Raw genomic sequence first — 26,108 nt, forward strand, 5'->3', positions numbered from 1 at the left:
ATTACTTGGGCTTCGATTAAATCAACGATGCACTCATCATCGTTTCCAATGACATTGAAGTATCGTAAATGTCAAAAAGAGAACTATTTCTATAATCGATACGTCGATAATTAATATCATTAATATAATTAATGCAAATAATCGCAGATAATTAATACAATTAAATAATTGGATATTATTAATGGTCAATCCCTCATAATAGGTATTCCGTGTATGCATAAATTCCATATTAATTTAATAGCTCCAAAGTGTCAGATATTATTTCGCGTATTCTAGATCGCCGTCGCTTGAAAGTGATCCTCCAAATGGTAACCAACTAATACCGATAATTAAGTCTTGAACATGCAATCAGTCTATAAAAGCATCGGCCAAACAAAACCGCGTTTTAATCATCGTCGATCGTATCCGGCCTTTATTCCACTCGACATTAAATTATTAAGAGCAGCACTCGTGCTCCCTTCAAAATCGATTGACATTATTAACTATCCTCAAATTCTCAAAGGACATAGTAAACAAAAGGCTTAACTGAAGACAAAGGCATTTTGCTTGTTCATGACTGCGGATATAAGGGGCAGCCTTTTGTCTGGTAGTCAAGAGGAGAATCTCCTCCTCAGGTTTCGGATAATATTGACATTGGGCAGAATATTCGTCGTAGATAGACAGTACGACGTATAATATAATTCACAAGCAGGAGTGACTGTTTACGTCGCGGGTGCATCACGTTGGTCCTCGCTAACGACATTCGCACCCTGGCTTTAACAAGTCGACGAATAATTCAGTGCTTTAATTACGACGTATGTCCCGAGGGCAACTCAATATTGCAAGCAGCATGGCGCCTGTCGGTAATGCGCTTCTTCACTGTCGGTTAAGCGTGTGTACACACCCATACATATATATATATATAGATACATAGATAGATTCGTGTTTGGTGAGAGACCTGTCAAGAACATTCGTCCTAACTTTTCCTATTCTTTAACGCCGCTTTTTCCACTTCCTTCCTCGCTTTATCAAAACTGTTCGATACGAATTGACTTGAGGATTGAAGAAACATCGTCTCCAAGATCGAGAGAGCGTATTGTTTCCGTTTCGTCGATATGTTGCAGAAAACATTACGAGCTGGATATTTTCTTTGCAAAATAAATAAGTATCTCCAAAATATCCAAGCTTGATATTAAAAGATTTAGAGAACATTGCTTATAATTTCAATATTTCAAACGTATCGATTTCGAAACGGTCGTGATTTCTTATGCGATGAAATGTTGCACGGGCAAACGTTTATTCTTACATATATAAATAGCTTTGATGCATGGTCAAACGTCAGCGCATCATAAATTCTCAACTAAATAGAAATTTCGACGGCACGTCATAACTCTCGAGTCTGTTACTGGAAGCGCTCTTAAATTCGGCATTTAGATGTTCCATCTAATGTGTCTCAATATATATCATTATTTACAGACGGCATTTTAATAAGTACAAAAATCTTAAATTTTTTAATCTATGCACTTACGGTAGAATCATTATTTAAAATCCATAAAATTTTCAGTCTACTTATATAATGCCACGTAAGCGATAATTAAGTACTAAAATATGTACTAAAAACACACAATGACAACTTGTAAGACTACTCTAATTTTTCTTTCCATCTTTTTCTCCATTTTTTTTAAATTTTTTTCCTTGTGTTGATAAAAGCATCATTTCCATAATCCATATTTTTTAGCCCAAGCAATATATTGATTTTTATGTAAATTTAATTTTTTAAACTTAATAAATATCCAACAGGAAATTTGAGCGCGACTCCAAAACAAACAAAAAATTATCTTTGCTGTTCATCGATATTCTCGATGCTGGATATTACACAACCTGTCGATACAACCTCCATTCTGCAAATCCACGAGAATCGTATGCCACTTTTTTGTCGACCGTCCAATTATTCTCGATGGAGTGGATAAAATACGCAATCGCCGCATTACTCGTTGAAAACGACTCTGCTCTATGGCATTGTATTGCATTCTAACAAAAAAGAACGTTGAAAAAAACAGCCGATTGAATCCAGACACTTTGGCAGCGACGAAGAAAATTCGAAGAAAACTCCGGAAAGAATAAAATATCTAAAGGAAAGAAGAGTGCGCACTCAAATCACGAATAAAAATCAAACGTTATCGTTATTTCAATTTTCTATGATAATGTAAAAAGTAATGAAGAAGGCTCATTCAGTTTTCGAAAGCAGAGATATTTCAAATAACGCCATCAGGCTGTTAAATAAAATGCCAAAAGGAAAAGAAAGAGAGAGAGAGAGAAAGAGAGAGAGAGAGAGAGAGAGAGAGAGAGAGAGAGAGAGAGAAAGAGAGAGAGAGAGAGAGAGAGAGAGAAAGACTTCATGCTTCTACAAAGTTCTTAACAAAATATTTGTAATACTCTACATTAGAATATATTAGAATATATTTGTAGAAACGCAAAAAACATTATTGCAAAATTAGTACATTACTTTAATAAAAAGTACTCGATATAAAAATAAAAATTATAACTAAAAAAATCATAGTAAATACAAATAACGTACATGACAGTTTAAACAAAATTGCAATCATCAGTCTTCTCCTTTTTTTTTCCCGCAACACTTTTCTGCAAAAGAGGTGAGAAAAAGAGTAATCATCTTCATTCTTTGTGTTTAAAACTGAGCCGTGTAAAGCCCACGAGTCTACATACACCGTTCAATCATTCCCGAACACCGATCAAACACCGCGTCGTCGCTCGCGGAAAATAATTCCGCTGCGCTGCACGGTCGCGCGCGGCGCAACAAAACCTTCGGCAAATCCTGATTTGAATCTACACGGTCTGTAAAGTTCATTAGATTTAAATATTTATGAGATGAGGTGGCGGGTGTGCGGCCGCGTGGGAGCACAGACTCCGGATCAATTTGGTGGCGTAGAGAAAACGACTTCGATTTTTTATTCCCACGAGGGATCGCGATGCGGCCTGCGCGGCTGCATCTTTCTTGGGCGAAAGTTTTCCGACCGCACGGATTACGAAATGGAAGACGACTATCTCTCCCCAGAAGACAAATGGCGGATTTAATTGGCTGAACTTAGCGAATTGGAAATGTTGTCGAGCGTCGCCCTAAACAACCAGCATTTCACCGCCGAATTGGTTGCATAATCTGCGGCCGATTTTACTTTCAGATCGCGTATTGTTTATTTTTTCACGCTTCGTGTTTCGCAACGCATACGATACCTTCTCGTTGTATAAGGCCTATCGATGGTAAGCCCGCTGCTCGTGATAATGCGATGATCGAATTTTGAAAATGATACCTCTCGATGATACCAACTCCGTGAAATGACTTAAATCCAAATATCGCGTTTAGAAAAAATATTTTTTTTTGTTACTTTCGGTGGATTATCAACGATGCTAACAGATGATAATCGAGAATTATAACGTTCGAAAGTTTTACGAAAGATAAAGAAAACGATATAAAAAAATCTTACGAAAGAAGAATTCGTCTCGTACAACGCGATGCTTCCGAATGGTACGGAAAATATTAACGATCAATCCAAAGTAAGATCTAAATAGGATGGATATGAAACGTTAAGAAAAGAAATCCGGTCAGCCGTATTACTTATGATCGGACGGGACATAAATTTGTCTCCACTCGGGGATTAAGCGCGGCTTTTCCACGACGTCGTGGATTCCGCGAGACTCCGACTCGTGAATTCCGACGTCCGAAAGCCTCTAGGCGAGGTGTTTCCCGCGGGATTTGATCGCCGGCGAGAGCGGTTTGATGGACGGAGGCAATAAAACTTTGGCAGCGATATAAATCAAGCGAGATCGGGAATTCGGAGGATTCCAGCGCGGAGAGTCTAACGTGGACCTTACCGAGTTAGAACGACGCGATGGCCAAGCCCCATAACGGCGAGTGCCGTTACGCCGTGTGAAACCGGCCCGGAACCATAGATCTCTTTAGGCTTCTCGCCCGTGAGACCCGCGCTCCAATTTTACGGGGTCATCATATGTCAGAAAGATTTCGGAGCGTCGACCGAATTTACTGATGCAAACTTTGGGAAAAACATATAACATAATTACCGTAAGGCACACCTTACCTTAAAACACCATAAAACATTATAAAATACTACAAAGATATTATTGGCATTTAATTCATTAGTAGAAAACTCATCATTGTCTTTTAAAACTTTTACTATTTAATTATTGCGCTACATGAGACTAAATCTGAATCTAAAATCTTTTTTATATTTTGTGATAGTAATTATTGCGCGAATTTATTTATATGTTTTTTCATTATAAGTCATTAAATTATTAATCAAGAATATATTAACTATCTATCTTTGTTTCTAGTGTTTAACTCGTGTTACTAAATTATTAGATTACTATTTATTGATAATTTTGATGAATAAAAAACTTAATCTCTCTTTAAATATATTACACATATATTCTAAAAATATTTTATTACGTTTAGATCATAATACAATATTAAGTTACATAAAATACTAAAAGAGGAAAAAAAAAGAGAATATTAAAGATATATTACAGATTTTCTATTATAATATTAAAAAATTAAATTTCTGATATCGATAAGAGTATCGGATGGAAAAAGCTCGTACAGGTTTATATGGTGATATCGGTTATCTATAGAACCGATATATAACTATTAGCAACTTTTCGCAGTCATGTTCTCTTCATGCGTAAATGTTGAGAATTTTTAGATTTCTAAATTATTATCTTTCTCTCCAAATCTCGCATAAAGCTCATTCGAGTGAAAAGAAAGCACGTTGTCGAAACAAGAAAGACTGATTTCACGGCTGAAATAAGGCGATAACTTTGACGATCGCCACTCAACACACTTTTACATAGATATTGACGTTAGAGACTTGTTGAATTGTTCAGTGCTTTTTGTCTCGGTGACGTTATTTACGGATCTTCTATAAATAATGAAAAATAAGGAAAAATAAAGTTAAGAGCAAAAAACCGATTTCATCTTAAAAATAACTGTCAAACTGTGTTAAGCACGTAAACAAGTTTTATATAAAATTATAATTTTTTAATTACAAAGTTTATAATAAAATATCTAGCGTCCTGAGACTAAAGTTAATATATAATTAGAAAACTACCTTCCATATTCATTTATAGTTTTCTATTTTTTACAGCTATAGTATTAAATTAAATTTCAGTAACTTAATTGAAACGTTCGTATTAAAAATCATAATATAATTATCCTAAAGTAAATATAAATGATGATAAATTCTAAGCTTAAAGGTGATAGATTTTTCATAATAAGACAGCAATGTTTGAAGTAACCGACCGTACTATTTTGTGATTACGAAGAAAAGGAAAGACGAACGAAAAATGTGCGTTATGAGGGAAACACTATCGGTAGGATTGGCAGTAACTTCTGGCTATTGGGAAGGAAAGAAAGAAAGAAAGACGGAAAAGAACGAGCGCGAAGGACCGGGAAACGGCCAACGTTAGCAAATGAAAAGGGGTTGTGGGTCCAGAAAGGAAGAAAAGGATAACGATCACCGCGCGTTGCGGACGTGTACCGACTGTCGCCCTTTGCCAATAAGCCCGCCAGAATTCGAGCGGAATGAAATCCGACATTCCGGCGGAAACGCTCCCGACTATCTTTCCGGGTCCGGAATGGCATGGCATGGCGTGGCGACTAAAGTAACCGCGCGTTCGTCTGAATGGAAAAGAGAAAGAGGATGGAATTTCCATTGCGCTACGAGAGTGGCTAATGGTTTTAAAGGCGGTCTGCAATCAACACCAACTCGGTGTTAGTACAGTGGCCACTAAACAACGGCCGGCTTATATACTTTCCCGTCCTCCGGAAATACGTGCGTATTTAAATGCACGCTCTAATATTTATGAGAAGAACGCGAGCGCGGCAAAATGCCACATTATGTGTTTTACGAAATATAAAAGAAAAGGACAAAGGCCGGTAAGTACCTTCGCACTAGATGAAACTGCAATTGAATACGCCTGCGGCGAGCGAAAACGCGATATGTGTTCGCGAATATATGAGAGAGCAAGAGATTTTGTCGGTGTGCATCGTACCGTCGCGATGATGTTTGTTGGACCAGAGCGAATTTATAACGCCAGCCGGTAAGTCGGGATTTAGAAAGAAAAATGCTGCCGAGAGACGCGTATGATTGCGAGCCGCGTTTAATCACGCGCGCGCAAGTGGGCGAATTTTTCTTCCCAAAGCGGATTAGTTACAAATACGCCGGCAGTAATTATCGCGCGGCTGGCGATGTGTAGTGGCTTATTATTGTGTAATACGAATGAACTTTGCGGCTCGTAAATTACTCCAAAAAAAGCGCCCATTCGAAATTCAAATAAATCTGTAAAAATTTCTACCAACTACAATAAAAATTATTTATGATTAACTCATATATCGCATAATCGTGAGAGAGATATTCTTTCTTTCAAGTTTCAAGTAATAAATGTATTGATATTAATAATATAATATATTAATGTAATATATTATTATTTTATAATAATATATAATAATGTAAATAATGTTCTGTTTTAATAATGTAACATAATAATATAATAATAATTTTCTATAATTATATATTTTTTATTCTTAATAGACATTATATTTTTTTATGCATATTTTTGGCAGATTTGAAATAATTCTCATGAAAAAAAAACGCTTTACAAGGCGTTACAGTCAATTCATAAATTCTTAAGTACCTACAATTTGTCGGACGTTCTTCCTGCACGATTCGTTTCGAACTCGAGCATTTGCCAAAGAGAGAACGAACTAATTGTTCAGAGCTCAGGCGAAGCGCCGCATCTTTAGAATGCAAATTCTACGTTTCGAGATAGGGCAAGAGCGTTTATAATTTAAGTCGATTCTTAATTCGTAAGAGGTCGTTGAGACAACGGGCTGCTAAACTTCGAGCTTACGCGAGTTGGAACCGAAAGGAGATGAACGGGAAGGCTGAAGAACAGCAGATAGAACTCTCGTTAGCGTCTCTGATTAAGAGCGTTCTCTCTCGCTATTGCTAATTTAATATTATCTAAAAAGATAATAGTGAGAACAATGAATAAAAATCTCCATTGCAATAATGCTAATTCGCGACTTCAAGATACTTTAATTCTTGAACGAGCTTATATACTATTTTATTTTCTTGTATTATTATCGCAATATCTTTATCTACATGTATTTAAAGAAAAAAATCTTTATGCTTATTTATATTATACATCACAAAGTTATCAATTTAAACTTTTTGTCTCTTACTCCACCTCGGCTTGTAAATTAAAAAATGATACATGTCTGTTACAGATTTAAGCTGATGTATCTCTACGAGATTGTCATAAATTTAAATGGTACACGATTTCGACTTATTGTTAGCAGAGGAACTTCGAGCTTTTAGTACATCCGATTAGAGGGAGCCGTAATATTTGTTTAATGCGCAGCCAGATAGCGACTGCTGGTGGAACGAGAAAAAGGCTCGCAGCAAAGCCGTAGGGTATGCGGGACATTATTAGTCGAGCCGCAAGCTTTCCCCATCTATTGTCTTCCCTCCATCTTCGACGCTACAGCATTATCGTAGTAGTCTGGTAATTATTTCCGCACGATTTTCCCGGCGATATGGCGTCGCGTCGAAATTTAGGAAACAAACGAGATCTCCAAATCGATCGAGACGTTAGATTATAGTTTCGCGCAATTTGCAACGTTCTTACAATTACACGATAGCAGGAGTAATTGCACGGCGCGATGAAAATGATTCGCGAATGCGACGAAAGAAATTTTTCGATTTGTTAACGTTTTTTTCGCCGTCGAGACATTATTGATTTAAGCATTAGCGTCCTGCTGTGATAATGGAACAACTGTTTATATGCATTATCAGCCTTATGCCATCAATGTGTTGGTTGTTAAATGATGCTTCTACCCTATCTTTTAAGCATCGTCGTTTTTTCCTTCCTCGTTCAATTACTGTAATGTGTCTTTCGACGTACAATTGCAACTGCAAGATTAATTTTCAATACTTTCGTAATTTTCCCCGACTATTTATTTATTTAAAATGCGCGATTAGTCAACAACCATTGTATGTATTCAAGTGGACTGGCAATGTCTGTATAGAAATTAGGGAAAAGCTCCATTACTCAGTGAGCATGCAATAATCGTGACTGCAAACATGATGATAATAATGACAGCATTGCAATTCATGTGATATGCATCGCCGACAATTTTGCATTTCGCGGCTTTTGAATTTTCCATGTCGACACTATTCTTTCTTTTTTTTTTTTTTTTTTGCGCCCGTTATCTGTCACGTCTCGTTGATGTCCTGAATTTTTCAAGGCAACGGACGTCGCGTTGCAACATCGAGCAACATAAAAAAGTATTTGCATTGTGCTGCAAAAATTAGCGGCACGTGAAGCTCGTTTTGCGCGCTTAGCAAATTTGGTTTTTTGATGGAAATTTTTATGACGTTATTTTCGAAGTGAATAGAAGATGAATAATTTAATATATAATTAAGTAAATACATTTAAACTTATCTAAAAGAAGAATGTGTAGCGTTTACGGAAAAGAAGTCGAAATTTCTTGACGAATATAAAAAAGAGATAAAAGGATACGCTTGTTTTAACATAGATTTATGTAATTTTTATTGAAAAAATTACAATATATTTTGTGTTAAATCGAAAACCAGACACAAATACAGTATCTTTTGTAGAAAATAAAAAAAATAAAAATCTAGCTGAAAAAATAAAAAGATTTATCTTTATTCTGCCTTGTCTATGTGTATGAATTAAATGTACAATTTTTTGACAAATATTTAATGTCTCTAAATTTTTCAACTTTTTTTTAGATTACTCTGTATATAAATGGCACGCCATTTTTTTATAACAGAAAAAGCTTAATATGCTCTCACAACGGGGTCCGTGAATGTTTTTTTTTTCGACAAACATAAAAAAACAATAAAATAGATGTTCTTTCATGCTGTCAATGAAGATTGGCAACCGTGTTTTTGTCGCGTCCGCGAATGGTCACGAATTGCGGCGACTATCGTTAATAATACGCCATCGTGTACAAAACGCGTACAAAAGCCGCCTACTTGTTAACGTCTTAGACGGTGAGGAGAAAAGACGGCGAAGAAAGCTAGCACGTGGTGAAGAATTCTGAATAATCAGCAAGAAGTTCGCTAACGAGTTCCGAGAGTACAAAGCGAGTTCGTTGCATTTGTGCCAACGAAATAGTCGTGCAATGATTTATATCACTTGAAATTTTATAGTTCTTATTTTCATACCAAGCTGATACAAATTTTAAAAAATGTAACGTTTATCTTACAATAATAATTTGTATATTTCCTATGTTAATTTTTTTATATTTATAAATAGTAATATATAAAATAATTATGTTATAATAATATAAGTTTAATTAAATAAATAATAGATAATATAATTTTAAGAATAATAATATATTCTGTTGATAATCTCATTCAAGAGTCTCTCTTTCTCTCTCTCTCTCTCTTTCTACGTAATTTTTGTAATAAATTTTTAAATTCGTAATTAAAAAAGTCATTTTGTATTAATATTATTCAGAGTGTTATTATAAGCGTCGTCATATATTGCCAATAATGGTCAGAGTATTGTTTAATATTTTAGAAAGCGTTCATATATCATCGTGCGCATCAATGTATGTAGATCAGTTGAGTGTTGAACATAATCGATACGAAGCATAAACAAGCATAAATCAAATTGACCTGAAAACATTTAACACGTACATAGGTCAACTTTCACGCAAGGAATATATGCATTTATATTACATATAATGTATTTCTATTTAATACTTTATATTTACAGCATCATTCATGTAAACTGAAATAATAGCGCGCGATGTGTATGTCAGGCATAATAAATCGAAAGGTGGAGACATGTGGGCGTCAAAAATAATGACGAGTTAATCGGAAACGGACGACGCTCTGACGCGAAGATATCCGGTGAAAAACGACAGCGTTGGCATCGGGATGTCATGCCCTACAACATCATTTATTCTTCATCCGTGGCAGGAACAGCAGTAAGAGGCATGAGTAAAACCGCTAAAGAACTCTAGATGAACAGCGAAAGCAAGAGAGAAAGAAAGAGAGAGAGAGAGCGGCGGAAGTAGAAATAAAAAGTACGGTAAATAGACGCCAGAGATACACCCTCGTAAAGTAACTGACACGAAAGCTCGTCGTTTCTTCAACCCTTTCGCTCATCTTGCGTTTCGTCGTTCTCGGAAGCGGAAGATCGACGAGACTAAGAAAAGAAAATGATTTGTCGATGGCTGGTCGGTAGATCTTTATCGCATTTTCTTTAATACGGATATTAATAATTACACGCATGCGCGTCTAACAATAAGAAATTGTGCGCTCAATAATTTCTTCTTCTTTCAGCTATTCATACGAGTATATTAAAAGGAAGCTGAGATAATTGCACGCCTCTTAGCGTCGCCTAGACTATTTCTTACGGACGACAGTAGTGACAAACACTCGTAGAGTGCACTCGCAAATGCATTTGAGAAAATTACGATTTTTTTTGCGCTTCCGGTCGCAATGTAATTCTGTTCTTTGTTGCAGGAAATAGATATTATACCTCTGTGGAGTCTGGGGCTTCGAAAATTAAATACGAATTGTTAATATACATGGTACATACAAATACAGACATCTGGAGAAGGTAAGAAATCTCGCGATAGAGTTGGAAATCTTAATATTATTTAATAATACTGCATTATGTGTATAAAAAAAAGCTTATAATTATATATTTTTTAATTATGTGTTTTGAATTGAATTGTATATAAATAAAATATAAAACTAGAATTTATGTAAGTATTTATAAAATGATCACAATATTCTTATATGAAAAAAAAACAAAGACAATAAAATTTTTACGTATGCTAATAAAAAGTGTGTAATAGAGATGTAAAGTTTAAAATAACACTGTCTGTGGTTAAGAAAATTAGAGTATGTAAAAGGATTATTGCTGTAATAATCTTCAGCGATAGATAATTGGATATAATGACGAAATGGAGACTATCAAGGAAGATATGAATAAGGCAGATATGAATAAGCAAAATGAATGAACTATTACGGAACTTGGTAGAGAATAAGTGTTTTACGAGAGAAGTATAGAGTATGGCGGCAGCTATCGCTATGTCGAGCGTTTATCTTTATCGCCGTTTCATGAGAACATTTTACCGTGATAGGGAGACACTCTCAGAATTCTGACTATCTCTAGACTATCGGAGAATTCTAATGTTCTCTGAGGGGAGGGGGCAAAGCTCTCTCGATTATGTAAATAGAAATATTATTTTCAACGAGACATCTATAAAAATTCTTGAAATTGATCGCTTATTTGTACAAATTATTTAATGCTAATAACAGTATTTTGTTAAGTATAATCGACACAAATTAATTAAATGTATAAATCGCAAACGACATATTGTATTTTTGTTAAACATTAATAATTCCAATAAATTCAGTAACAATAAAACATACAGTTAATAACATATGTTATATTATTGTAATAAATATTAATATATATATATCAATATACAAATGTAATTTTATAAAAAATTAAAAATTATCCTTTTCAATAGAAAATTAATGTACTTTTAATATATTTTATTATTATGTAAATGTGTTTTTATATATATAAATTAATTTTATCTCACAATAACTTAAAATAAAATTTATTTAATTTATCATGTCAAAATTATTAGGTGCATTAATATTAATAATTATTTTATGCAGTTGTATCAATGAGAGTGATGCAGGAAGACGTCACAGAATTCACCTTATTGAGTAAACGTTACTAATTTAGTTCGATCGTACGCATCACTTGCTTCATTTCTGGCTGATCGCGCAGCACATGTGCTTAATACGCGTATTGAATAGTCTATGTACGCGAACATACTGTCATTACCCTCAAGGGACACGGACGGATATGAAAGTGATGTGAAAGCGGAAAATTCGATTATTATAACAGAAATGAGTGAAATTACGACAATTACCGGCAATAATAATCCTTAAAATACCGATCGCGTTTCATGCATTTCCGGTAATTAAAAGCTATTGTTTCCTTTTAAATATGGGAGTAATAAACGCGGTTATAATTTTTATCCCGTTACTTTGCGCGGAATAAATTTTTATATACGTGAGAGATAAATATCGCCAAAAATTTAAATGCCCGCACATTTATTCATATACGCATGCATTCTCGCTTTAACGCATATATCCACCGTACGTTTTATTACCGTTGCACAAAAATAGTGCATAAAAATTCATAGAAATTATACAATTATTTTTATGAATACAGCAAAAAAAATATAATGATGCTCTTTGATAAACAAGATTAGTTCTGAAAAAATGTATCGCGTTATACTATAGATATAAAAAATTGTCAACGGACGAGAAACGTCAATCGATAATTCCGCATTAGCACGATATTGTCGAGAGAAAGATGATCGGTGTTTCCTCAATTTCTTTTAACGTAAAGGAATAGATTTGATGGAACAATCATTAGTTACAAATGAATTTCAATGATAGCGATCGATGCCGGTCGCGGTCCGGCGGACATTATGACGATAATTAAAATAGGCTTCGTCGTAAACGACACTGGTACCTAACACGGAAGAAAATACGGTGTGAATTGAGAGCTCTCTATAAAAGTACGTAGTCACCCAATTTTGATATTCAGTTTTGTTCTGGGCTGGCTACATCCATCAAAATAACACTGACATGATTACATGGGTAAGTCTCTTACCGCTATCATTCTAGTCGATGAAAAATATAATAAAAAAGCCGAGTAAATATAACGCGTACAGTTTATAATTGCTTTTTATATTGTTGCATAAAATAATAGAAACATGTATGAGAAAATTTATATCTACGAGAATAATTCGTCTTTAAAGGTAAAAATCTGTTTTCTCTCTCGCACGCTTGTCATTTCAACTACTCTGATTAATATACGCATTACTCAGCTTGTAGTGCCACGATGGGTCACTGCGTAATACAAGGCGCGGGATTTATCGTTGACATCAATCTAGATTTAAGACCCGGACATATTCGACGTGAGTTTGCGGACAGTCGTGATGTACAAGTGTCACAAATAAAAGTTATTAGGACATTTGTTATTGGCGCGGACGAAGCATTTACACGTAACTGATGAGTCCCGAAATTTTCATCAGAAACTCGATCGCGTCCATATCGCGTTAATCCGGCTATAAACGTGGCTGGAGTTCGTAATGAAAAAGAACGGCGGGTCTTGCCACTCGCGTACAAAACACGTTTCTCGCCCCGTTTTCTGATTCTCGTCGCGGACGGCGCCGACCGCGTCCGGCGACTCTTCATCGACGTCGTCAGCGTCCGGAATCTTTTGTATAAATTGGTTTATCGCTGATTATTAAATCCCGGAGTTATTAAGCGACGGAACATTTGCATTTCAAGAAGAATATATCAGCGCTTCGCGTGGACGCCAGCTTACTGCAGTCGCGGCTACTACGAGCGAGCGAGGAAATTAGCCGTGGCGGCGTCGTGACGCCATAGAATGAGATATTGCGAAAGAAGAAATGATAGAGAGCCCGGAGGCAAAACCAAGATCCTCTAAGAGATTTTCTAAAGTTCCTTCAATAGAAATCAAATCTTTCGATTCAAATTGAATCTAGCGTTTAATTGTCTCTGTGCCAAAGCGTTAAATAGTCATCGTAAGAACTGTCTTATATCATTCGGTGTCAATCTCAATTGCAATTGACACATATTCTGCGATATGATATTTCTAGGGTTTAAATTAAACTCTTTAAAAACTTTTTAAAAACATTTTTTTACTGGATATTTGTGTCACTTGAAGCTAATTGCATTTGGTCACTTTATCTCCGAGATATTTTATTTTCGAGATACATATCAAAGTTTAGGTCACTTATTTAATATATATAATTTGAGTGCAAAATCAGTGATGTATAAAATTATCCATTGTTGAAATAATCCGCTGTGTGATCTTTTAAATAAAATAGGAAACGTGCAAGTATAATCCACTAACCTAGTTTTGAAAATGTTGACTCTACAGATTCAATATTAAATTATATTAAAAATATAGTAATGGTTTATTTTAAACTACGATGTATAAAAAGTCTCGTTCGAAACGATTTGATTAAATAAAATTGAAGAAGATAAAGCGCGAAATCGCATCATAGATTCAATCTATTTTCATCGCGTTCGATCGCGCAGTCGAGAGTGGTTCACAAAAGCGGATCCCTAAGAATATAATTTGATATCGTCGTCTTCTGCTGATTCCCAATTCTTACGCGCGTCCTACCGGAAATTCGAAAATAAATCACCAGTGCGATTATATTTGAGCGTGATTAATTGATTCCTTGTGGCAAACATGCCGCCAGCTGACCACGCAGATTTTTCTAACTGGCTTAAGATGCGATTTCGCTTCTCGTTAGCCGAGCGATCTCTTCCTTTCTTTCTTCGGGAAATCCACGGCAAGAAGGTCGAAGTGTGATAAAATGTCCCTCCGACTTTACTGGATATTATCTCTGGTTTTTCCGCTCCAACGTGCACGCCTACACATGTGTACGATAGAAGTCTATACCTCTGATACGACACGCTTTGTGCTACTGAAAGTTAAACATTCATTATTCGTGCCGTTTCTTTAAGAACACGTATACCATATTTTGAATGAAAATAAATACTAAGCAATAGAATTCACTATCTAAATTATTTTAATTAAAATATATAATGTAAAATTACGATAGAGAGTATTTATAAGAATCAATAATTATATTCGATTTGTCGCTCTTTATAATTACTATAAATAATCAAAATTTCATGTTAATTGCAAAAGTTACTAATAGATTAATAATCCAGACAAAAGACAACGCTGTTTTACGAATAAGTTCCATTTACTCGGATGTCATTCTAGGCGTGGCTTTTGGTCGTCGCTCTGTTTCTGGCAGCAGCGACTGATCAGGAACCTACAACACGAGATGAGATTCGACCGCAAGTGTCGGCGGCCAAGCAGAGACTGGTCGACTCCATCAGGCTGTCGCGACAATTGCAGTCGCTGCGACCACTCGTGCGTCCGACCGTGCCAGATCAAATTATCATAACAGCCGAAAGGAACCAGAAGAAACGACAGCTGGCCGATCTCGGAATAAACTTTCCTCAGCCATTGTCACCACTGAACGACCGGAGACCGCTTCCGTTCCTCGGGACCTTTGGCACAGGTCTCGGTGCTAGTGTCGTTTCGCAAATCCCTCCGCAACCGAGACAGATCATTATCGCGCGGATAACCGAAACTCCCTCGCCACCGGGTAGTCACGTCACCATCCTAACTCCGTCGGTCATTGAATCGCAACGCAAAATTCACGACTTCGATAGATCGTTTCACAGAGCGCATTTTCTCCATCACAAACACGGGCATCATCATAACCATCATGAACATCATGACCATCATACCAAGCACCACCATGGGCATAAACATCATCATGAGCATAGTCATCACGAAGAGCATAAACATAATGAAGACCATAAACATCACCATGGTCATCATCATGGTCATCACCATGGCCACGAACATAAGCATGAACATGGTCACAAGCATGATCATGAACATGGTCATAAGCATGATCATAAACATGATCACGAGCACAAACATCAACATGGGCATCAGCATCACTCGAAGCACGAGCATCACGAAGAACATAAACACCATTCTGAGCATCATCACCATCATAAGCATCACCACCATAACGAACACCATCATCATTACGATCATCACCATGTTAACGAACATCATCATCATCACACTCATAAGGAAACCGAGAATCATCATCATCATCATGGACATAATCATAAAGAGCATCACAAACATGGGCACGAGCATAAGGAGGAGCATAAGCATGGTCATAAACATCATCACGATCATCATGAGGAGCATAAGCATCACGAGGGACACGAGCATAAACATAGCCACAAACATAAAGAAGGCCATGAACATCACGAAGATCATCATCACGGACACAGTCATCATCATAAGCATCACGAGGACCATAATCATCATCATACATTAGAGAGACATGGTCACGGACATTACAAAAATTTCGCCCATCACTTCGAATCCTCGCCCGTGCATGAAGAATACGAGTTTCCGGAAGAAAGCGCAACGATTTCTGTGACACCGTCAGTGCAGGATGTTCTAAAGATTACACAACCACCAGAAATAAAGGAGTCCGCGAAGCACGTAGAAGTCATATAAGTTTAGTAAATGAATTATGACGCAAACGCGACTGGAAGTTAAAATTGAAAAAAACGTCTAAATTAAATGAATTATATATATAAACATCTCACAATCAGTAAAATTAAAAAAAATATTTAACAGTACAGAATAGAAGAAAAGATTTAATAGAATATTATTACTTCTACTTTATATACTTTAATTTCATTGCTATTAAATCTTCCTTTGAAATATAGTTTTGACGCACAGTTAAAAATATATTTGCACAATTATATGTTATTGTTTCATTTACTTATTATGTATATTTAATTGTATAACAAAACTTAATTACCTAACTACTGTACGATCTAATTTATTGTGTGATTAAAATATTATAATATGATAATAATTTTCAAACTAAACGGATAACTTATATAATGTAAGTTATATTTTTTAAATATATATCTTTCTTTATATATTGTAAAAAAAGTTATAAGTATTTAGTTTGAAAATTAGTAGCATATTATAATATTTTAGGCACAATAAATTAAAAGATCCTATAGTAATTAGGAGATTAAATGTTGTACAATTATTATTTTTAATCATCTCTATTTTGTTGAACCAAACAGCTTATTCTTTATTTTAAATTAATTTTTAAATGTTTGTTTTTTTCTTTATATTTTATGTATTTACAAACAAAAAAGTATATAATTAAGCGTTAATATATCATATTATGTTACATTTAATAAATTGGAACAAAAGTAATTAGAGAAGTTTAAAAATAAATCGTAAAAATTATATAAAATCGTAGAAAATAAATTAATTTTTTTTTAATTACTATATTTTGAACTTTTCAATTTTCATTAGATAACTGGTGATGATCGAATTTAATATTTCGATACTTTTGAAATTATAGTTCTTTTAAAATAATTTAATATCTTTTTCAAAATTAATAAATAAGTCGCATTATAATGTTATGTTATTTTACTTAAATTCAATCTCTTACAAATATGATATGTATATGCTGCTTTCGAATTAAATGGTATGTAATTAACAAAAGTCATGTTTAACATTAAACTCCGTATTCTACAATCCGGTCATAGGAAATCACCCAAATGAACATCGTTCTATATTATCCGCTTTGTTTTTTCTCAGTGATAACGTCGTTCGAGAAAACGATTACGGCTCGATAGTACAGGCTCACCAGTATCTTGTTAAGCGTTGTTTCTCGTTAGTCGGACATTACTGGAGCGTTGTTGACACCTTTGAAATATAAAGTTTTCACCATTTTACGATCCTTTCATTTTTCCACCGCCCTGATCCTTTAGTATAAAACTGAGATAAACGATAGCTGGTTTTTCCACGGAAGAAAGACAATATTTAAAGCAAAAAGCATATTTTTATGCCGTTGCGAGAAATTTTATTCACAAGATAATGACGAAAAATAAGAAATTAAAACGCAAATATATTAATTGTGTCAAAGTAATAATATCAACGCTTTAATATCAAAAAAGTTCAACTGTATTCTAACAAAAAAAAAAGAATATTCTATAGAAATAATTAAACTAGTTTAGAAGAGAACTCTTATAAACACTTTCCGAGACACTAATGCAATTTCTTGTGCAATGAGAGAAGTTTGTAATCTCTCTGTACGTAATTCTCTTATTTAAGAATAATTTACAGACAATATATTATCTCTTCCAGCAAACTCGACGATTCATGGAAGCAATTTCTTAGATAGCAAAGGTTAGAACATTGCCAAGAATCCCTTTCTGGTTTTGATACGCTAGAAGCGACGCACTTATATACATATCTCGCACGATAGATAATAGATCGATTATTCAATGAGAATCAATTTAGCTTTGAGCGTGAGCACGCGTAATCCGTTAATGCCATCCAGGATCTTCGCGTCGGCATTGTAAGTCGCCCGAAGACGAGTTATCATACTGGGTGTTATAATCCGGCTTTCAATTCGTTATATTGCTCGCAACTTTTCGACATCCTAATAGAATCGCGGGAAATGACAGATCGTACAATGGGGTCTCTTTCTGGATAAGCATTATTTTCGAAAAATAACAAAAAAAAAAAAAAAAAAAACGAAAATGCTTTGCTACTCTTTAAAAGCGTCTCTTTATTGAAGAATCTTTTCACGCAATAAGAAAATCGAGGCAAACGAAAGATCTATGAAAGGAGTTAGAAAAAAGATGAACGATAAATCCAGTTTGTAAATTAAATTGATGTCTTTATCGTATTCTCACGCTTTGCTATAAATGTTGTCATACTTCAAAATAAAAATATAAAAAAAAAAAAACAGATAAGCTTCTCAAATAATGCGATAAAATTCTGAGGAGAGAAGTTAATTGATTAATTTAAAAAATCTTGGCGAAAATTTTTGCAAATATCAATAAATTAAGGCTCAATATTATAAAAATAATATGTGCACAAAATGTAGGGCAGTGTTAGAAAAAAAAAAAACAGAAAAAGGAAAGTCATCTTAAAGAGGTCCTTCAATAAATCATCTTTTAACGTGATAAGTGAATCAAAGAATAAAAAAAATTCAAGAAAATCCACTAAAAAAACAATAGACGGGCAGAAAGAGAAGAAAAAAGGAAATAAATCGTGTGCGAATCGAATTCTCATTCTCTTTTATTCTACATAACTTTGAATCAAAATGTTACGTCTTTGAGATCCGTCGCATGCAGGCACGAAAATACAATGATAATCAGCCAAATTTGTACAACCAAAATTTTCTGTAATTTTGAAAATTGAATTTTTGTAATTTAAATCATTCTCAAGGATTGTAGATCAAGCAATTTAGATACGTGCTTTAAACAACGTGCAAGTTACTTTGAAGTTACTTTAAAGTTTCGAGCGACATTGCAGGGCCAATGAAATATTTCGGGAATGCTCGTCCATCAGGAAATTGTCTCTCTGTTAGACGTGGAAATCAGGAGAAAGACAAAGATAGAGCGCGAGAGACAAAATGAGGATACGCGAGGAGGGCGAGCGAAGATAAATCCTGTTTGCGGATTGAATAGCTTGCCTCGACGTCCCCATCGTGTTCAACTTTGACCTAGAGCAACTTCCGTCTTTCCACAACCGCAAACTTGTTACCGTAATGTGCCTGTAAGTTGGTCTCACCGGTAGTTGCCGTAGTTAATTAATTAATACAATTAAGCGCCGTCGGTTTCCGATATAAAGCTGTCTTCGAGTGGCGCGCAAAATATGCCAAGGCGGTAAACGGTATAACAATGGATATTTCAAGAAAGTGTCTCTGCAAAAGACGATAAAGACACAAGACGCCAGAGTAATTGAGCGCGCGCGAGTTGCCCCTCCATTAGCGAATTATCCTGTCGTCGTACAAGGAAAACAAGGAAGGAATTGAATGCAACAATGCGATAGGGAAGTGGAAGATGACGTGTTTACGCGAGTTAGAACGTTGGTCACATCGTTGCCGAAGCAATTGTTCTGAAGTCGAGGTAGCTACGAGATAAGAAAACTGATGACAATCACCATCCAATCAAGGAAGAGTGCATTTGTATAAAGTATGTTTTCAAATAATGAAGAGTGCATTTGTATAAAGCATGTTTACAAATAATGAAAGAGCAAATGCTATTGTTTGTACGATGCAGCAATCAACACTAAAAGGTCTTTTAGTCAAAAATTTGCGAGAAACATATCGATTAACTATGCTTATGAATGAAATCTGTAAGTTGATTGCAAACGTTAAACAAACCATCTTCTCACATGATGATGAATATGTTAACGTAATATAACTAACTACGGGTTAGCGAGACAGAACCGTATAAGTAACTAATAAAATTATATGAAACTTCGTGGTTAGTTTGCAACGCCAAGAGAGCGTGCTCGATTTACACTTGCATGCAAGCTGAAAATTATTTTTGCTACACTATTTGTACAAACCATAAAGTTGTCGAGATTCATAATATTTTTCCATTATCGCTTCGCTTTTCTTACAAATATCACAGTATGTGGTGTAGAACGTGTTTGATAAATTTCTATAATATTTGCTACCGCTACCTTAAACATTATAAAAATTTGTAATCTATTTTTACAAAATGTTTTATCATTTTCCGTATCCATCGCATTCTTAAATTAGAAACAATATATCTGCTGGCTTAAAAAGTTTTAGAATTATTAATACAATAAAGATGTAAATCTTGAGAAAATAAAAGAAAAAACATATTTTAACACAGAACTGTGATGCGTCTTTATTAACAAGTTTCGATAATAATTTTTAATGAAGAAGGATGTTACGTTTTCAGTAACATTAATTATGTTGGGCCGCTTATTCAAGAATACTTTCAGGTAGCTACTATTTTAATACGTCTTTATTTTAACGGCAAGAGCCTTTTATTCATTGACGCAAACTCTGCTAATGAGGGCATTAATATATAAACAGAGAAGCGATAGATATATTTTTTTCAGTGTTTTACAATGCTGAGTGAATTTTTCAGTCACAAAAAGTACAACACAGCGAAATAGTTACAGACTAAAAATTTATTCTCAACCATTTTTCAAGTAACATCTTTTGTTATCAGCCGCGGTCGAAAATCTTTTATAGAAATTTATTATATGGCTTTACAATTTTAATAATAAAATGCATCACGAAATACGCAACAAAAATATTATTTATATCCGAGTTTCTCTAGTACTGTCAAAACCGCGGACGATCCATCAAATCGCAAATATTCTTGCTAGGAAAATGGTCGGATCGCAATCACGAAAGCAGCGAGAACACGAAGGTGTTCGTTCCAACGCGGAAAGTTATCGGTATCCATCTCGACGAAATCCTCAAAGTTTGCAATGTCTGCTCGTAAAATGGGTTAATAAATCGTCGGACGTGATATATTTAAACCGCAGCCGGAGGAATTGTTGCAACGCGAAGAATGATCCAGGATCGAAAGAGCACAGGCTCCGAGAGCAGCAGCGGAAAAAGCCACCGCGGATGCCGTCACGGGATTTAAATTCGTCCGACCAAGGTTTATCAGCATGCATTGGCCAGCGCGCGAAGATGCTATTTCTATCTTTCGCTCTCGTTCGTTTTCTTTCTTCCAAGAGGCGGGAGATAAGCCGCGGCAAAAAGAATCGGTGAAAGCCCCGAGGAATCTCGTGCATGGCAAGTGGATGAAATGTGGACGCTGCAGACGAAAGGAAACTGAGGCGAAGGGAGGGGATGAGATGATCATAACTCACAATGTCGAATCTGACAAATGGATCTATCGTCTTCCGCGTTGATACGATATCATTATGTAGTTATGGTGCAAAAGCTGATATCGTATTGGAGTCGATTTGATTGAGAGTTACGTACAGATCCAATATCAGGGATTATCAAGGATTTATCTTCCTTACGGATTCTTAAAATTGCATTCTCGATGGAGGAATTTTTATATCGATGAAAAATCGAAGATTGCGCGCGCGTATTTCTTTACAGTCGCACTAATCTGCCTTAAAGCGTCCCTTGAATTTTCATTTAAAGCTATTTCCAATTTGAAACGAAGAAAATAGCCTTATCTACGGTCCAGTTTAAAGATGATAACGAGAAGAACGTAAAAGGTCGGGAGGAACAGCATTTAACAATTAGGAACAATTTCTGCTCATTCGCAGAACTTGTTCGCCAGCGGCGTCGTTGACTATCTAGGTCAAAGTTGAAACAACAGGAAAGGTGAAAAGGTGAAATTTTACGAAAGGAACGAGCGAACATTTTCTTTCGGTCATACGCGAATTCGTTTCGTTAAAGAAAAGAGGAGGAGGACTCTTATTATTGAGCGCGAATTGTTGTAGCAAAAAAAAAATAAAAAGTCCCCTTACACATCTGCATGTAAGTTTCTGTGTACAGTGACTAATTCTCAAGAAAACACATACTAGTATCGAATATTTCATTAATTATTTTTATCTATTTTTTCGGCGAACAACTAAATTTCAAATATTTCTTAGTGCGAAAAATATGATACTTTTCGGCTATCTCCTAAAAATATATTTTCATATCTTTTTTTATTAATTTTAAGATACATATTCTAAATATCTTCTTTTCTCGCATATATACAAGATTCAATGCAATTCTTGGCTCTGTCTACATTTTAAAATAATTAAGCGTAAAATTTTATCCAAGAATTCTTATGAGTAAAAGTTTTAATGCGCAACGAAAGAAAGAAAGAAGTAAAATTTTGCGCAGCATAAAAAAATCTATAAATCATGGCATGGGTATATTTTCCTCTCCTGTTGTGTTAAGTGACTGGAAAGAATCCAGTCGGCTGCCATGTGAAATGTCGGCACCCTTCGGTTAGCTAACACTCCCCAACTCTGAGAATTCATATAACGATCGGGAACATCGGGAACGACGCTCCGCCAACGATTTATCGATAATTGATCGCGCATTGCACCCGTAAATTGCATTATAATGCTGTTGGATGTAAATCCTACGGATCATAGGATTTCGGTTTATTCAAGCGTATTGCTGAAATAGAATTCTCAATTTACATTAGCAAGAACAGTAATGCACAAAATGACAGCATGATAGCATGAATTAAATTTTACAGAGTTCAGAATGCATTATTTATCTCTATTACATATTTAACTGTATATTAAATAAGTTGTTGAATAAATTGTAATAGCGCAAGTTGTTACTCACTCGCTAATTGTAACGTCAATTAAAGTAAGGAAATGTAATAAAAAAAATCGTTCGTATAATAGTGTACCTAACGATTGTGCTTTTATTAAGCGACACGCAATAAATATTGGGGGAAAGCTCGTCCCCATTTATTATGATATCCAAGATGCATCTATCTCCGCGTCGAAGATGGTTACGACAGCAGCAGGCCGTTAATCGGAGTTGAAGAGACCGCGTCTAACAATCAGACCATCGGGAACATTCCACGAGGCATTTATCGATAATCGATCGTAGTAGACCCCCGAATCGCAGACGGTTCCATTCTCGTTGCCGCCTCTCTCTCATCTCACGCCTCCCGCCATCGAGCGATTCTCTCCCCCTTTACCTTGCCCGGAACAGGTAAAGGTGCATTCACAAGCGCGCGCGTGCGACAACAGCGGCATTTAAGCCGTTAGACTCAAGAAGGATCTTGCTCCGGGCTTCCACGTAGCTGTCACGTGCACCTTGCAAGGGCTTCACGGGCAAGGCGTCGACTTGTACACGGCCACGGAGCTATGCACAAGGGAGTCCCGTGTATAACGCCGCGCGTATGTATGGAAATGCATCGTTAGACAGGTGCTTGAGAGCCGCATGCCGTACGGCAATTTCTCATAGGTGCGACACGTCGACTCTCGGCAGCGACGCAATCTGCCACCTGCAATGGTTCGCGTCTCTATACGAGGATTTGTGTAACCGAGGAAATAAACGCATTACATTCTTTTGCTTCTCGTTTCGCGACAACCTTTCTAAGTAACAAGTCGCATCCAAATAAACATTTTTCCTCAAATTCCACATTTTAAATAATAAACAGATAAAATAAAATCATCGATAATTACATAGGGTAAAAATATTGAAATAGAGAAATAAAAGTTGTAAAAAAAATTACAAAGAACACTTTATTCTCGATAACTCGATCGAGTCACGAACAAAGTTGCGTAATTCTGCCATTAATTTATTATTTGATGGCAAATATCGATCTAAACGCGGATAATCTGTTGGACGAGGTATCATACTCTTGGCTGACACCATCGCGAAAAGAATATCAATCTTTATTTTTCTCTCGTTAAAAGGTCAAAATAGAAAATATCACGAAATATTTTACCACGGTGTGACACAGTTACGTCACCAGCTATCTCATGTTACCACATTTTTTACCACGAATATCCATTAAAAAAATATTTCAAAGCGTCACATACGCGATTAACGACGCGAGACGGGACCAGTCTCCCCAAAACTGTCTGCCTTAAATATGTATTCGAGATTCCGAGTTATATTCATTCGGAACATTTTCATCGCCGACGGTCCCGCGACTTTTTACGCCTATCATGACCAATGAATAATTCACGTGCGGAGAGCGGCATGAAAAATCGGCGCCTTGTATTTTCAGCTACAATCGTGTCTCTCTCTCTCTCTCTCTCGTGGAATTTATCGAATACTCTCTTCTGGCCACCGCGCACGCGACGGGTCAACGGAATCGATATTTGGCCGATGAGGCCAATAATGGTAGGTATCGCGTAACGTCCGGCCGATGTCGTTATTACGTCGAGATCGCCACTTTGGGCGTAGGCCCAATTTATAATGAGATAGTCGTGTATTATGACCAAGGAAATGTCTGTGTTGCAATCTGTTTTGTCGTCGTATATTTTATCAAATAAACGGTGAGATAAACCTTTTTTTTTTCATTTTTAAACATATACATGTATCAAAATCGATTTTATGAAAAATTAAATAATTTAATAAAAAGCTTCACGAAACAACTCATCCTAGAATAAATTCGCCAATACATTCACGCTCTTTCAAATAAATTGCTTAATTTCATGCGCCACCAGCAATCAGTGCAAAACGTCTTTTACATATCGGTGCTTCCCGATCTCTATTGCGATAAATTCTAATTACAATCGAATACTCGAAGATACCCCGATAATACCAAACGAATGGCTGTAAAATTCCGTATGGGGGATACGATATATATACTCGGCTTTATTTCATATTTCTCACGCTATTTCTCCCAATAATCGAGTGTCGCCTGCTATCGCGAACAGTTATTCCAACATAATAGACGACAGCTTATAATGATACCTTACATCACGATCGCGCGTTAGAAAATATTATTTACTTGCTATAATTGAAAACAATATTTGCAAAATATATTGTTAAAGAAATGTTTTTAGAGAAATAGATTGAAATTTCTTATAAAATTTAATCAAGTCAACAAAATTTTTGACAGTTTTATGTGTTCTGAAAAATCTTTATTCGAAACAAGATTTATTGAAAAAAGAAGAAACTTATGTATCATTATACACATTATTCTACTAGATATTTTAAAACTTTTCTATAAGCCAGTGTATAAAATATATATGCGTATATAATTTTAAACATATATGGTATATACAATTTTTTTCCCAAAGATTCAAATATTATTACACTATAAATATCTCAATTAATACTCGCTCAGATGCTACTCGTTGTCAGACAAGTTCAATATCGTTGGATTTTCACTTTAAAAAGTTTTCAAGTAAAATTATAAACGATTGCAAGCTTTTGAATCTAAAATAATTTAAAAAGAATATAATTTATAGATCTCTATATAGTTTTAAATATAAGAAATCAAATATGTTCTATCGCCGTTATATCGACTGTTTTTTTTTCAGGATTTTTATCGCGTCTTTTTACATGCAAGTTCCTCGATTACAATGACCCAATATTCGTACATTCGTCGTCGCTTTTATTCTTCGCTAAAATTGAGTTCGATCCGATAACGCCCACAACCATTGTATAGTTCCGCACGAAATAAACGCAGCGCCGATCGAAATCCAGCAAGAGATACCTCGTACCAGGCGAAATTTCTTGCCGGTTGCATTATATTCCGACATCCTTTATCTATACTTCTCACGCTATTTCCTCCAATAATCGAGTGTCGCCGTGCATCGCGCGCAGTTATTCTGGATCGTGGCCAGTACTGACTCTGTCGCGCGTCAACGGAATATTGCGTTTGCCGGCTGACGCCAAATCGAGCAGGGAAATTATAAGAGAAAAATGACCGAATAATAAGATAATTTTTCTACGTTAAAGAAAAAAAGATCGTAGCAACGTAAAACGAGCGAAAATGATTATTCTTTCTAGGATCAACAAGAGGATATTTTCTTTATTTTTTCAAAATATATTAAAAAATACGAGATCTCGATTCTGTAAATTTTATTAAAATTTACTAAACATCTTTTAACAA

The 26,108-nt window shown here is 35.5% G+C and overlaps 1 long non-coding RNA gene and 1 pseudogene across 1 annotated transcript in view; both read right to left on the minus strand.

Moving 5' to 3' along the window:
* Positions 1-26,108, minus strand: part of LOC140670013 (uncharacterized) — a 67,434-nt gene that overhangs the window by 20,162 nt on the left and 21,164 nt on the right. The gene's annotated exons all lie outside the window — the stretch shown is intronic.
* Positions 15,172-16,107, minus strand: LOC140669975 (uncharacterized; annotated as a pseudogene).

Source organism: Anoplolepis gracilipes, chromosome 10, assembly GCF_047496725.1.
Source record: "Anoplolepis gracilipes chromosome 10, ASM4749672v1, whole genome shotgun sequence".
Lineage (NCBI taxonomy): Eukaryota > Metazoa > Arthropoda > Insecta > Hymenoptera > Formicidae > Anoplolepis > Anoplolepis gracilipes.